General features: G+C 45.7%; 1 protein-coding gene across 1 annotated transcript in view; it reads left to right on the top strand.

Moving 5' to 3' along the window:
* MYO10 (myosin X) overlaps window positions 1-14,346 on the top strand; it is a 362,468-nt gene that overhangs the window by 24,754 nt on the left and 323,368 nt on the right. The gene's annotated exons all lie outside the window — the stretch shown is intronic.

Raw genomic sequence — 14,346 nt, 5'->3', positions numbered from 1 at the left:
GGCTGGTCTCGAACTCCTGACCTCAGATGATCCACCCACCTCGGCCTCCTAAAGTGCCGGGATTACAGGCATGAGCCCCTGCGCCCGACCAATTTTTGTTTTTGGTTTAAGACAGGATCTCACTCAGTTACCCAGGCTGGAGTGCAGTGGTGTGATTTCGGCATACTGCAGCCTTGATTTCCCAGGTTCAAGTGATCCTCCTGCCTCAGTTACCCAAGTAGCTGGGACTACAGGTGTGCACCACAATGCCCAGCTAATTTTTGTATTTTTTGTAGAGATGAGGTTTCACCACGTTGGCCAGCCTGGTCTTGAATACCTGAGCTCAAGGGATCCCCCTGATTCAGCCTCCCAAGGTGCTCAGATTAGAGGTGTGAGCCACAGTGCCCAGCAGAAATCTCATAATGTTTTAAGAAAATTTACAGATTTGTGTTGAGCTGCATTCAAAACCGTTTTTGGCTGCTGTTTGGACAAGGTTGCTTTAGATGCTGAAGAAGTGCTGCTGTGTAACTTTGGAGCAAAGGAAGAGAATGGAATGGCTTGTGTTTTCCTTTGGGTCGGTTTAGGTTAGTTTTAGCTTGCTTCCAAAAAATATTTATTGTGAAGTGGTTTTGGGAGGGGGTATCTAGGTTAGATTTATGTATTTTCTGAATGGATCTTCATAGATCCCTGTTAGTCTTTTTAAATTAAGTTAAATTTTGTTTTAGAGATGAGGTCTTGCTATGTTGCCCAAGCTGGTCTCACACTCCTGGCCTCAAGTGATCCTCTTGGGCTGGCCCATTCTTTATGGATCACGCAGGGGTAGAAATCGGATAATCTTGTGTCTTGAAGGGGAGAAAAGGTTTTATTTTTCTATTTTCAATGTTTACTTAATGTCTTCTTTTTTAAATTTTTTTTGAAGAGATGTGAGGTTTGGAGGACTGGATGTCATACTAAGATACTTGTTCATAAAACCCGGCGTTTGTTTAATGACTGAGTCCCTACAGAGTGTAGCATAAATGGGAAGGTTCTAGAAACACAGTATCCGGGTTTGAACACTGCTCTGATGCTTGCTGGGGATATGACCTTGGGGAAGCCACACCCCCCATGCTGTGCCTCAGGCTCTGTTTTGTAATATGGGTTTAATCTTAACTGTACCCATTCCACAGGGTCGCTAGGGAATGAAATAGTGAATACATTAAAAATGCTTAGAGGAGTGACGGATGCCTAGTGAGCACTGAAAAAGCATTAGGTAGTATTAGTTTCTATTACTAGCTTTTACTAATTATAATAAAATATTTGAGAGCCCCTTTAGTGTAGGACATTGTTATAGATATTTTTACATCATTTTCACGTGGTCCTTCCAACTCTATGAAGAACAAATTATGATTCCCATTTTATAGATGTCACACTATGGAATAAAGGGCAGCAGACCTGGTTGGATCTGTGACCTGGTCATTTGTCAGCTATGCAGACTTGGGCAACTCAGTCTTTCTGGACTCAACTGAAATTTCCTGGATGTAAACAGGGAAAAAAGGGAAAAAAACCAAAAACGAACTGAATTGTTTCAGGATTTTCAGCTCTGATTTTTAAAAATTTTATTTTTTAAGGTGAGATTCATTTAACGAAATTAACCATTTCTAAATGTAAAATTCAGTAGCAGTCAGTGCATCTATATTGTTGTGAAACTGTCACCTGTCTAATTTCAAAACAATTTCAATACTGTAAATAAAACCCATACCCATTGTCTTAGTCTATTTGTGTTGCTATAAAGGAATACCTGAGGCTGAGTGATTTATAAGAAAAAGAGATCTGTTTGGCTCGTGGTTCTGCAGGCTTTACAAGAAGCATGGCACCAGCATGGCATCTGCTTCTGGTGAGGCCTCAGGAAGATTCCACTCAGAGCAAAAGGCAAAGGGGAGCCTCTTTGTGCAGATCACATGGTGGGAGAGGAAGCAGTAGAGAGGGGAGAGTGCCAGGCTCTTTTCAATAACCAGTTCTCATAGGAACTAAGAGTGAGAATTCACTCATTCCTCCAAGAATGAGTTCCTGCAAGCTGTTCATGAGGGATCTGCCCCCACGGTCATGAACACTTCCCACCAGGCCCACCTCCATCACTGGGGATCAGATGTCAACATGCGACTTGGTAGGGCCAAACAAACCATGTCTGATGTGGTTTGGCTATGTGCCAACCCAAATCTCATCTCGAATTGTAGCTCCTGTAATCCCCATGTGTCATTGGGGGGACCCAGTGGGAGGTAATTGAATCATGGGGGGGGTGGGTTTTTCCTGTGCTGTTCTCACGATAGTGATAGTGAATAAGTCTCACAAGATCTGATGGTTTTTTTTTGTTTGGTTTTTTTTTGAGATGGAGTCTCACTCTGTCGCCTGGACTGGAGTGCAGTGGTGCGATCTCAGCTCATTGCAACCTCCGTCTCTCGGGTTCAAGCAATTCTCCTGCCTCAGCCTCCTGAGTATCTGGGATTACAGGCGCAGTGTACCACCACAGCTGGCTAATTCTTTGTATTTTTAGTAGAGACAAGGTTTCACTGTGTTGGTCAGCCTGGTCTCAAACTCCTGACCTCATGATTTGCCCGCCTCGGCCTCCCAAAGTGCTGGGATTACAGGCATGAGCCACCTCACCTGGCCAATCTGATGGTTTTATAAAGGGCAGTTTCCCTGCACATGCCCTCTTGCCTGCCACCGTGTAAGACATGCCTTTGCACCTCCTTCACCTTCTGCCATGATTGGAGGCCTCTCCACTTGTGTGGAACTGTGAGTCCATTAAACCTCTTTTTCTTTATGAATTACCCTGTCTTTGGTTATTTCTTCATAGCAGTATGAAAATGGACTAATACAATGTCCAAGCTGTAGCACCTGTTCAGCAGTCATTCCTTATTCTCCCCTCTTCCCAGCCCCTGACAACCTCCAATTTGCTTTCTGTCTCTGTGGAATTATCTGCTCTGAATATGTCATGGAAATGGAGTCACGCAATAGGTGACCTTTTGCATTTGGCTTCTTTCACTGGGCATAATGTCTTCAAGATTCACACATGTTGTAGGATGCAGCAGTACTTCATTCCGATACTCCAGTGTTGTCTCTGTTTTATATAAGTAAATGTGTGTAAAACACGTTGTAACAAATGTGGTTATATACTTATGTATCAGAATTATATCTGTATATAATGTATATGTTTCAATATTTATGTTGATTTCTATTGGCAAGAAGCCCATATTTAAAGACATTGGATTGGATCTGTTTTTATTAGTGTCATGGCACATTTCCCAAAGGCCCCACTTTGTACCTCTGTTTTTAATTGGTTTACCTAACAAATTTATTTTATTTTATTTTATTTTTTTGAGACGGAGTCTCGCTTTGTCACCCAGCCTGGAGTGCAGTGGCACAATCCCAGTCCACTGTAACCTTCACCTCCCGGGTTCAAGTGATTCTCCTGCCCCAGCCTCCCGAGTAGCTGGGATTACAGGCGTGAGTCACCGTGCCCTGCCTATTTTATTTTGCGCCAGAGTCTCACTCTGTCACCCAGGCTGGATGGAGTGCAGCGGCACAATCTTGGCTCACTGCAACCTTTGTCTCTGGGTTCAAGGGATTCTCGTGCCTCAGCCTCCCGAGTAGCTGGAATTATAGGCATATGCCACCACACCCAGCTAATGTTTGTATTTTTTAACAGAGACAGGGTTTTGCCATGTTGGCCAGGCTGGTCCCAAACTCCTGACCTCAAGTGATCCACCTGCCTTGACCTTCCAAAGTGTTGGAATTAGAGGCGTGAGCCACCCTGCCTAGCTGCCTTAGTTTTAAGTGATCATCAAATGTTTTGCTTTTTTATTAAAAGGTAAAGATAAATTTTTGTATTACATTTTCAAGTACAGTTGAAAGCTCAGAAAAAGGAAACCATGTGAATGTATCCTTTACCCACCCTCATTTCCTTCTCAGCAGCTACTCTCTGGAAATGCCAAAGCATAGATTTCCCATGTTTTCTATGATAGTTACATTTAAAAACCAAACCATAAATATACTTTGCTTGCCCTTTTCCCACAGTGAGTTGTGTATTCTGTGGGTTGTTTCTTAAAGAGGAAGCATATGTCTCCTTATGTAAATACTGTAATGAAAAATATTTTTTAATATTGTCTGCATAATCCTTTCGGATATTGTAGTGCTTGGGCTCATTTCAGGATGGATGAAATTGTCCTTTTGTGTAATCTTTTTTTTCTTTTTTCAGTAAATCACTCTAAAGGAAAATGCAGTCTCCAGTGACCTGTTGATCAACAGACTTGGTGATCAGTGGGGACTTCTAGTCTTTTCCATAGCATTGGATGCCTTCTCCTTGGGTCTTCTGAGTCTGTTGTGCTGGAACCATTATTTCTGGTTTCCTTTGTTGGCTCATTTTCTGCCTCCCATTTGAGAGGCAGTGTAGTATGATTACAAGAGCATGTGCCCTGGAATTACTTCTGTTTTGAATCCTGGCTCCAACATTTAATAAATAAAAGTCAACAAAGAGGCAAGTAAAGAGCAGAAACAGGATATAAAATGTTTCAAGTGGCTACTAGAAATGGCGTTGTTCTTGTAGGTTCTTGCATATAGATGCTTTTCTTTCTTTCTTTTTTTTTTTTGAGATGGAGTCTCATTCTGTCACCCAGACTGGAGTGCAGTGGCATGTTCTTGGCTCACTGCAACCTCTACCTTCTGGTTTCAAGCGATTCTCCTGCCTCAGCCTCCTGAGTAGCTGGGACTACAGGTGCCCGCCACCACGCCTGGCTGATTTTTTGTATTTTTAGTAGAGACGGGGGTTTCATCGTGTTAGCCAGGATGGTCTCGATCTCCTGACCTCAGGTGATCCACCCGCCTCGGCCTCCCAGAGTGCTCGGATTACAGGCGTGAGCCACCGTGCTGGCCAGATGCTTTTCTTTCTTCTCATTAGCCGAGGGGCTTGAGAGGCAAGGCGATGGTGGGTCAGGAGACATTACTGCAGAAGGGCAACTTCTAGCACTTTTTGGATGTGGGGGATGCAAGTGTTGAGACTGTCCTTTTTGACCAACCTAGTGATTGCAGTGACCTTCGAGGTAGGCGTAGAGGAGGAGGAAGTTTGGAGAGCTGATGATGCTAAAGTGGTTTTGGCCATGCTGGCTTCTGACATCCAGCCCTTGGTAGTGAATGATTTAAAGTTGTTTCCAGGTGGGACGTTCCTGGGCCTGAAGAAGCAGTGGCCCTCTTCTCTCTAGAGCAGTGGTTTCTCAACAGGGCGATTTTGCCTCCAGGGCACATTTGGCAATATTTACGGATATTTTTGCTTGTGACAGCTAGGGGCAGGGTTCTCTAGTGAGTAGAAGCCAGGAATGATGCTAAACTTCCTGCCAGGCTCAGGACACAGTTATGCAGCCCGAAGCATCAGTGGTGTTGCTGATGAGAAAAGTGCTTTAGACCCTGGAGCTGAAGGACTCAAATTCCCTTCATCCCAGGAGCGACCCATTGGCTTCTCATTCCAGGATGTGATGTTGAGGAATGGGGGGTCCATTCTGGACCCTACCCCTGGCACCTGCCGGGGCACCCTAAAGTCTGCTGGTGGTATGGGGACCAGGATAGCAGCCATCCTGCCAGGCAGGAGTTGCCTTCAGGGCCTGTTAAGGGATATGGGGTATGTGTGACACTGTCGTCACTTTCTTGTGAAAACTCCAAGTGTAAGCAATCTCTGTTGCATTTGACAGGTGTTGCAGTTGTGGATGTATCCATTCTAATCTATGAGTGCTTTTCTTTCTCTTTTCTTCTTCTTTGCCATGGAAGATAGGGAACAGGAAATTGGACTTAGCAATTACTGGGTTGTTGTCGCTACTCAGATGTCACTTTGTTAACAAGCTGCTCTAACTCCTTGAGTTCTCACCCTTGACACACACATTGTTCCCGTGTGAAGACACCACCCAGCCACTCCTGATCTTTGCAATCAGGAGTTAAATTTCTTAGTTTTACTGGCGGCAGGGAATTTATTTGTTAAAGCAAACAAAAGAAGATCGCTTGGTGTCACTGGGTCCTTGAGAGCCACAACATCTATTTGGAAGTGAGTTGCATCCAAGGTCGCCATCTTTTTCTTTGGCAGACTCTGGAATGGAACTTTCTAGTTTTGTAGCACTCATCGGTCAGTGGCGGTCTGAGATGGACCTGGCTGGCCTACTGGCTGGTGGCTGTTCCTGCAGGAGGGGAGGGTGAGTGTCCGGGAGGCGGCTCTGATTGCAGGGAGACCTACTAGCCTTAGGGTTGGGAGAATATTCGTTTTGTTGCTCCTTCCCTCCAGCTGTCCCCCCTGCCCTCTCTTCTGTTGAAAGCACTGGACTCTGGGTTCAAGGGCACGCTCAGACACAGTAAGGGCTTCAAAGTCAGTGAGGGAGATTGTTATCCTCAGAAGATATTAGTAACAGCGTTGCAGAATGAGCCCAGACAAGGATAGGAGGTGGAGTTCTTTGTGGACACCGAGTCCCTTCTTGGAAGTGCTTTCCTTCGGAAGCTTGGGAAGACACGTGTGTGTTGGGTAGCCATACCATCTCTAGAACAAGGGATGCGAAGTGCCCTCCACGTCAAGCAAGATTTGCTCCCTCGTGTTCGGTGTGTATGCAAGACTCACTGAGTAGAAGCAGTGGATTATTCTGATGTAGTTTGTGCTTTGGGTGATTTAGTCCCAGTATTAAACTCAGCACTCTGAGCTCTGAGGATATAGAAGAATAAGGAAACTAAGTTTCTTCTACTGAACTTTCACAACACACGTGTTTTTTTTTGTTTTTCTTTGTTTTTTTTGAGTTGGAGTCTCACTCTGTCGCCCAGGCTGAAGTGCAGTGGCGTGATCTCTGCTCACTGCAAGCTCCACCTCCCAGGTTCACACCATTCTCCTGCCTCAGCCTCCCGAGTAGCTGGGACTACAGGCGCCCGCCATCACGCCCGGCTTTTTTTTTGTATTTTTAGTAGAGACGGGGTTTCACCGTGTTAGCCAGGATGGTCTCGATCTCCTGACCTCATGATCTGCCCACCTCGGCCTCCCAAAGTGCTGGGATTACAGGCGTGAGCCACCGTGCCCGGCCTCACAACACACTTCTGACACCAGATGTTGTGGGGTAAGGGGTTCCCTGGACACCAGGCAAGCAATCAGTTCTGCAGCAGACACCAGCTGGATGTCCCCTTATTCAGTTCATTTTTGGCACTGTCTACCCCACAGGTCAGACCCCACAGGTTGAGGGCTCAGTCCCGTAAGTCTGCTCCCCATTTTTGATGACAGTCAAAAGCCGCAGCTTGCTCCACCTGTGCTTCTGATCAACAGCCTATACATCAGGATTCCCTTGATCTTCTCCTGGGATTCAGTTAATTTGCTAGAGCAGCTCACAGAACTCAAGGGAACACTGGCTTACGTTTACTGGCTAGTGGTAAAGGATATCACAGGTTACCCAGAACAGCAGATGAAGAGGCGCATAGGGCTAGGCGTGTGTGAAGGGTCTGGGAGCATCCGTGCTCTCCCCAGGTGTGCCGCCCTCCAGAAATCCCTGTGTGTCCAGCTGTCCGGAAGCTCTGTCCTTCTGGGTTTTTCTGGAAGCTTTATGACGCAGCCATGACTGATTCTTTCACTGGTTACTGGTTAACCTTCAGCCCCTTTCCTTTCCCTGCCTTGGTCTTTCCTGTGACCAGCCCCTATCCTGAAACCACCTAGGGGCTGCTAGCCACCAGTCAATTCATTAGCATACAAAAGACACTTTTCACTTTGAAGATTGCAAGGATCTTAGAGTTGGATGTCAGAAAGAGGACAAGGACACTGACCAAATCTATATTTCACAATACCCCACAACCTAGCCTGTCATTTTCAAATACTTCAGCTCATGGAACGCAGGTCCTCACTCCCATCTAAGCACGTAATCCCCCTTTGTATTTTATGTGCACTGCTTATGTCATTCCTCTCTGCACTTTGTCGTGACCATTTTCTGTTATTTACACATTTTTTTCTCTGATTAAACTGTTTGAGAACAGGCCGACTTCTATTCCTTTTTCAGGCTGTTGAGCAGTTCTCCATGCCAGGTGCCAGGCTGGACTAATATTTGTTCCCTTATTTAACCTCTTAGCTGCTTTGTGGATGGATGCTTATTATCTGCATTTGTAAAATATTAATAGGAAACTGGCCAATCAGTAAAGCTATTTCAAAAAGAGGAGAAAAACAGAACCTGTTTACCACCTGTTAGCTCTGGGACCATGGGCAAGTTCTTCATCTGCTGTGTGCCTCAGTTCCCATGTCTGTAGGATGGGAACATTATTTTTTTAAAATTAATTAATTAATTAATTTATTTATTTATTTATTTTCGAGATGGGGTCTTGCTCTGTCGCCAGGCTGGAGTGCAGTGGCGCAATCTCATCTCACTGCAACCTCTGCCTCCCACGTTCAAGCGATTCTGCCTCCCAGGTTCAAGCTACTATGCCCAGTTAATTTTTGTATTTTTAGTAGAGCCAGGGCTTCACCATGTTGGTTAGGCTGGTCTTCAACTCCTGACCTCATGATCCACCCGCCTGGGCCTCCCAAAGTGCTGGGATTATAGGCGTGAGCCACGGCACCTGGTAGGCAGCATTATTAGTTACTCGCTTACAGGGTGTTATAAGAATTAAGCGAGTTAGTGCGTGTGAAGCGTTTAGGAGAGAGGTCTGCACATGGTCAATGTGTCAGCTGTTAGGATTATTCTCCAAGGTTACGAGGCATTGGGCGATCAGAGCCTGGTCTGGATTCAGAAGCCCATGTCTTTGCCGTTGAATTCCATGTCCTTCTGGGCCCTGGCACTGTGCCTTGTGAGCCACGAGGGCTAAATAAATATTTGTAGCATGAATAAATGCATTTGAAATTTTTGGTGGTGGTTGTTCTCCAGGTGAAATGAATTTACTTAAAAGATGGGCCTGGGCATGGTGGCTCATGCCTGTAATCCCAGCACTTTGGGAGGCCGAGGCGGGTAGATCACCTGAGGTCAGGTGTTCGAGACGAGCCTGACTGAAACCCCATCTCCACTAAAAATACAAAAAATTAGCCGGGTGCGGTGGCGGGTGCCTGTAATCCCAACTACTTGGGAGGCTGAGGTAGGAGAATCACTTGAACCCGGAGGGTGGAGGTTGCAGTGAGTCAGGATTGCGCCTCTGCACTCCACCCTGGGCAGCAAGAACGAAAGTCCATCTGTAAATAAATAAATAAATAAGAAAATAAAAGGTAAGAACATAACTTGGGGTGCATGAAAGAAGCAGAACGCTATATTAGACTTCTGGAAAATACTTTTATGTACCTTAGCCAGGGCTGAAAAAGCAAACAGCTTCTCAAAATCAGTCATTTTAAATGAACTCGTTCCTGAGTGGAAAATATGGCTTCACGATGATCTGGCTCTAGAACGTGCTAGGAAACCAAGCAGTTAGGGTTGTGAATGGGAGGGAATTCCTATTGCCCTCTCTTTGTTTAGAAAATGACAGTCCGCTCTGCACTGGGGGTAGCACAGAGGACAAGGCTGTGAGTGAATCAGGTGCCTGGTACTCACGGCAGGGAAGTCTAAAAGATGGCGGGTGTCTGTAGATAGTTCAGGATTATGATGTATTTTTAGGGTGTGGCTATCACTTTTATTATTGGTTTCTATACATGGGAACTGTAGAATCTGTAATAGGAGTTTTCTCACCTATTTAAATGCCGTCGAGGTAAGCTTGGGGAAGTGAGTTGGACATGAAAGGTCAAGGTCATTGTTAATAGGACAGAGCTGGTAAGAGACAAATACACTCTTCTGGCAAAGTTTCCAGATGGGTGGAGTTTATACTGAAGTTCACCAGGTTCTTGGGTTGTTGAAAATCCTCCTTCCTGCCTTTGCTGGGCACCACATTGTGTGCTGGGATGGAGAGTTGAACCAGCACGGGTGGTCTGCCAGGGAGGGTTGGCACCTGGGGACAAAGGTGCATGCAGGCAAGCTGACTGACGAGGTGGGGCGTCCAGCAGGCCAGCGAGGGCCTCCGAGAGGAGGTAATGTAGGTGAATGCTGAAGCCGGAGGATGCATTGGTGTTGTTGGCAAAACAACAGGCTGGAGAGAGAATGAGCTCAGCCTGGGTGAGAGCTGAGAAGAGTCTTGGGAGACGGGGGTTGAGACAAGGCTGGCAGGGCAGGCAGGAGCCAGATCATGCTCAGTCTGCAGGCTGCTCTGGAGGGATTTTGTTAGAATAAAAAAGATTTTAAGCAAGGGGCCAGGCATGGTGGCTCACGCCAACACTTTGGGAGGCCGAGGTAGGTGGATCACCTCAGGTCAGGAGTTTGAGACTAGCCTGGCCAACATGGTGAAACCTCGTCTCTACTAGAAATATAAAAATTAGCCAGGCATGATGGTGGGTGCCTGTAATCCCAGCTACTTGGGAGGCTGAGACAGGAGAATTGTTTGAACCTAGGAGGAGAAGGTTGCAGTGAGCCAACGTGGTAACGTTGCACTCCAGCCTGGGTGACAGAGCAAGACTCTGTCTCCAGAAAAAAAAAAAAAAAAGGATTTTAAGGAAGGGAGGTGGTGTGAACTTTTGGGAGGATCATGCTGGCTGCCAGTTGGCATAGACTGAAGAGGGATGGGGTGGGTGTGGGGTACTAGGGAGGGGAATTGGACCTGGGAGGTTGGTGAGAACAGATGGCTTGGCTGCTCTATCCAGTTGTCACCGGATGGATCAGTCCCCTGTCTTTTGAAAAGCTAATTTGCCTCTTGAAAGCTGCTCACCTCCCTGCTGGGTGGTGGTGGGAATTTACACGTTTTTCTGCAGTCAGCCTTCAGACCCATCACATTCTAGGCTCCAGGGTAGTTTTTTCTCTGTTCAGGCACACTACAGTGTCTAACCTCTAGCTCTTGCAAACTCTAATTAAAAACACATTTGCCTTAGACCACTGTTTCTACATCTGCAAAACTCCTCTCTTTCCATGATCATGTTGAAATTATCTGAGCATGGTTGGGAGGCAGAGAGGGCAGCTTTTAGGTGAAAGCATATATTTTTCTGCTATTTGGTATATAATTAATTGTCTAGTTTTATTTGTCGTAACTCTTAGCGACCAGTAACTTAAATAAAGAACCAACCTGTGCAATTCAAAGTTCAAGAATTTAGAAAACGTTGCTGTTGAAATTGCTGTGAGTTTTGTACTTTAGGAAACACATGTGCTTTTTTCCTCCTTCTCTTGATAAAAGATATCATGGGGCAATTTTAATACTAAGTTTCACAGAGCTGTTTAAATCTTTTTTGTTTGTTTTTTTTGTTTGAGACCGCGTCTTCCTCTGTCGCCCAGGCTGGAGTGCAGGCCCGTGATCTCTGCTCACTGCAGCCTCCACCTCCTGGGTTCAAGCAGTTCTCCTGCCCAAGTTGCTGGGATTACAGGCATCCACCACCTCTCTTGGCTAATTTTGTATTTTTAGTAGAGACGGGATTTCACCATGTTGGCCAGGCTGGCCCTGAACTCTTGACATCAGGTGATCCACCTTCCTCGACCTCCCAAAGTGCAGCGAGAGCCACTGCACCTGGCTTAAATTATTTTATACACTGGACCTGTACAGTTTACATTCTTGGAGTAATTTATCATTTTTTTTTTTTTTTGAAACTGAGTTTTGCTCTTGTTGCCTAAGCTGGAGTGCAGTGGTGCGATCTCGGCTTAAGCTCTGCCTCCCAGGTGCAAACGATTCTCCTGCCTCAGCCTCCTGAGTAGCTGGGATTACAGGCGCCCGCTACAACGCCCTGCTCATTTTTTGTATGTTTAGTAGAGATGGAGTTTCACCACGTTGGGCAAGCTGGTCTCGAACTCCTGACCTCAGGTGATCTGGCCTCTCAAAGTGCTGGGATTACAGGCGTAAGTCACCGTGCCCGGCCACATTTTTTTTTTTTTTTCAGAAGTAGGGAAAAATATTTTTCTGCTTGTCTCCTCAGGTGAATGTTGAAGTAAAGTAGATTAGGGTAAGGCAGGATGGTTGTCACTGGGGAATTTTGTACATTGTTTCCTAAAATGAGGAAAAGCAAACATAATGATGACATTGCATTTGTGTCTTGTTATCTTTGCTCACACACTAGCACTTTTTTTTTTTTTTGAGACAGAGTCTGGTTCTGTCGCCCAGGCTGGAGTGCATTGGCGTGATCTCGGCTCACTGCAACCTATGCCTCCTGGGCTCAGGTGATTCTCCTGCCTCAGCCTCCCAAGTAGCTGGGGATTACAGTCATCCGCCACTACACCCAGCTTAATTTTTGTATTTTTACTAGAGACGGGGTTTCACCATGTTGTCTCGAACTCCTGACCTCAGGTGATCTGCCCACCTCAGGCTCCCAAAGTGCTGGGATTACAGACATGAGCCACCATGTTACTTTTGCCTACTGAATAACATCTCTAAATTTTAGCATCTAGAACTGGGCTGTCCAGTGCTTTAGCCACTTTCGCTTTGTGATATTTGGGCACTTACAGTATGGCTGTTCCAAGTTGAGATGTGCAGGGAGCATACAACACACATCAGAATTTGACAATGGGGGCCAGTCGTGGTGGCTCACACCTGTAATCCCAACACTTTGGGAGGCCGGGGTGGGTGGATCACCTGAGGTCAGGAGTTTGAGACCAGCCTGGCCAACGTGGTGAAACCCTGTTTCTACTAAGGATACAAAATTAACCAGGTGTGGCAGGCCCCTGTAATCCCAGCTATTTGGGAGGCTGAGGCAGGAGAATCGCTTGAACCCTGGAGGCAGAGGTTGCAGTGAGCTGAGATCACGCCACTGCACTCCAGCCTGGGCAATAAGAGTGAAACTCTGTTTCAAAAAAAGAAAAGAAAAGAAATTTGAGAATGGGTATGGAAAAAAGAATGCCAGTTAGCTCATTGATGTGTTTTTTTATGATGACATTTTGAAGCGGTAATACTTTGGATCTCTGGGTTAAAAAACAGAATATTAAAAGTAATCTTACGTGTTTCTTTGTAGTTTTTTTTTTTAATGTGATTATTAGAAAATTTAAGATATTACATATGTGGCTTGCCTTATTTCTGCCAGGCCACTCTGGGTGAAAGACGCTGACTTGGGAGCTCCCGGAAGCTTTATCCCTGGGGCCCTGTGAGCTGCCTGTGGTCATTCCCGCTGCCGTTCCCCCAGGAGAACTGTCCATGACTTGGTCCAGCTGCTGGGACCCTCCTACCTGCCAGCAGTGCTTATTTTCCAGCCCGGGGTTGATGACAGCAAGAGGGCACGCAGGCCTGCAGACCGGCTCTCTCTTAGAACAAAAGAGTTCAAGGAGTTCTTGAGATGATTAGGGTCCGCAGAGTTGGAGTAACACTCTTGAAATGCTCAAAAGCAGTTGGTTGGCGAGAATGATTCTGAATTCTGCTAGCCACTTAGGCAGTGTTTGCTGTTGCTGGTTTTTCTATGGTACTGTTGCATTTTAAACAGTCCTCTTGGAGGGGTTTCAACCCTTTTGGCTCTACCCCTCTACAATCACTCTACGTCTTGTAGCCCGTGGCAGCATACCCGCAGGGAGAACTGTCAGGATAGCCTGTCAATGGAGGCCATGGCAATGAGTGAACGTTGCACTAGATTTTCAAGATCTGTTGACAAACCCCTGTGGCATTTGCACAGAGAACAAAGAGTTTAGATTGTGGGACTTTGAGGCCTTCCAGTTTGCTGGTATTGGTGAGAGAGAGCAGGACATCTGCATTCTGTAGAAGTCTGCAAGGAAGATTTATTGCCCTTTGAAAAGCCGAGGCATGCGCTTCAACACAGAGTTTTACATGGGTTCATCTAGGGATGCTTGTTTCAAATACTAATAGGGCATACGTCTTTGCATACGTCTTGGATATCTTGGACTCGGATGCTGTGGTGTTTTATTGGAGTATCTATGGTGGTGGTGCAGAGTTTCTGAATCATGCTGATAAAGGACATTTTTTTTTTCTTACAAAGGGTAAATTTCAGGCGATATTTATGTAGCAAGCCAATTTTGTTATATATACTTTTGTGGGAACTTCTAAAATAATTTTTAAATGGTATCTTTTTAAATGACTGGTCTTTCAGCTAAACAGTTTCACGACAAATACTTGCATTGCAGTGAGCATTAATTATTGGAATAAATTGTAGCCACAGAGGTGTATGTACCAACATTTTGTAGTGGATTACTCAGGGGCAATGCGTTGTTTCCTTGACAGAAAATGTATATGATTTCCTTCTTTCCTTCCTTCCTACCTGCCTTCTTCCTTCTGCCTTCTCGTCCCCCCTTTCTCCTTTCTTTCCCTTTTCTTTTTCCTCTTCCCTTCCTTCCTTTGTTTGGAGCTAATGCAGATTTTTTTGGAGGCAGACCAGGTTTGAGAATCACCGAATTGGTGAATCTACAGACAAGGGGT

This window comes from Mandrillus leucophaeus, unplaced genomic scaffold, assembly GCF_000951045.1.
Source record: "Mandrillus leucophaeus isolate KB7577 unplaced genomic scaffold, Mleu.le_1.0 Scaffold430, whole genome shotgun sequence".
NCBI classification, from domain to species: domain Eukaryota; kingdom Metazoa; phylum Chordata; class Mammalia; order Primates; family Cercopithecidae; genus Mandrillus; species Mandrillus leucophaeus.
The sequence above is the reverse complement of the archived record's forward strand: the minus strand, read 5'-3'. Positions and strand labels throughout refer to the sequence as shown.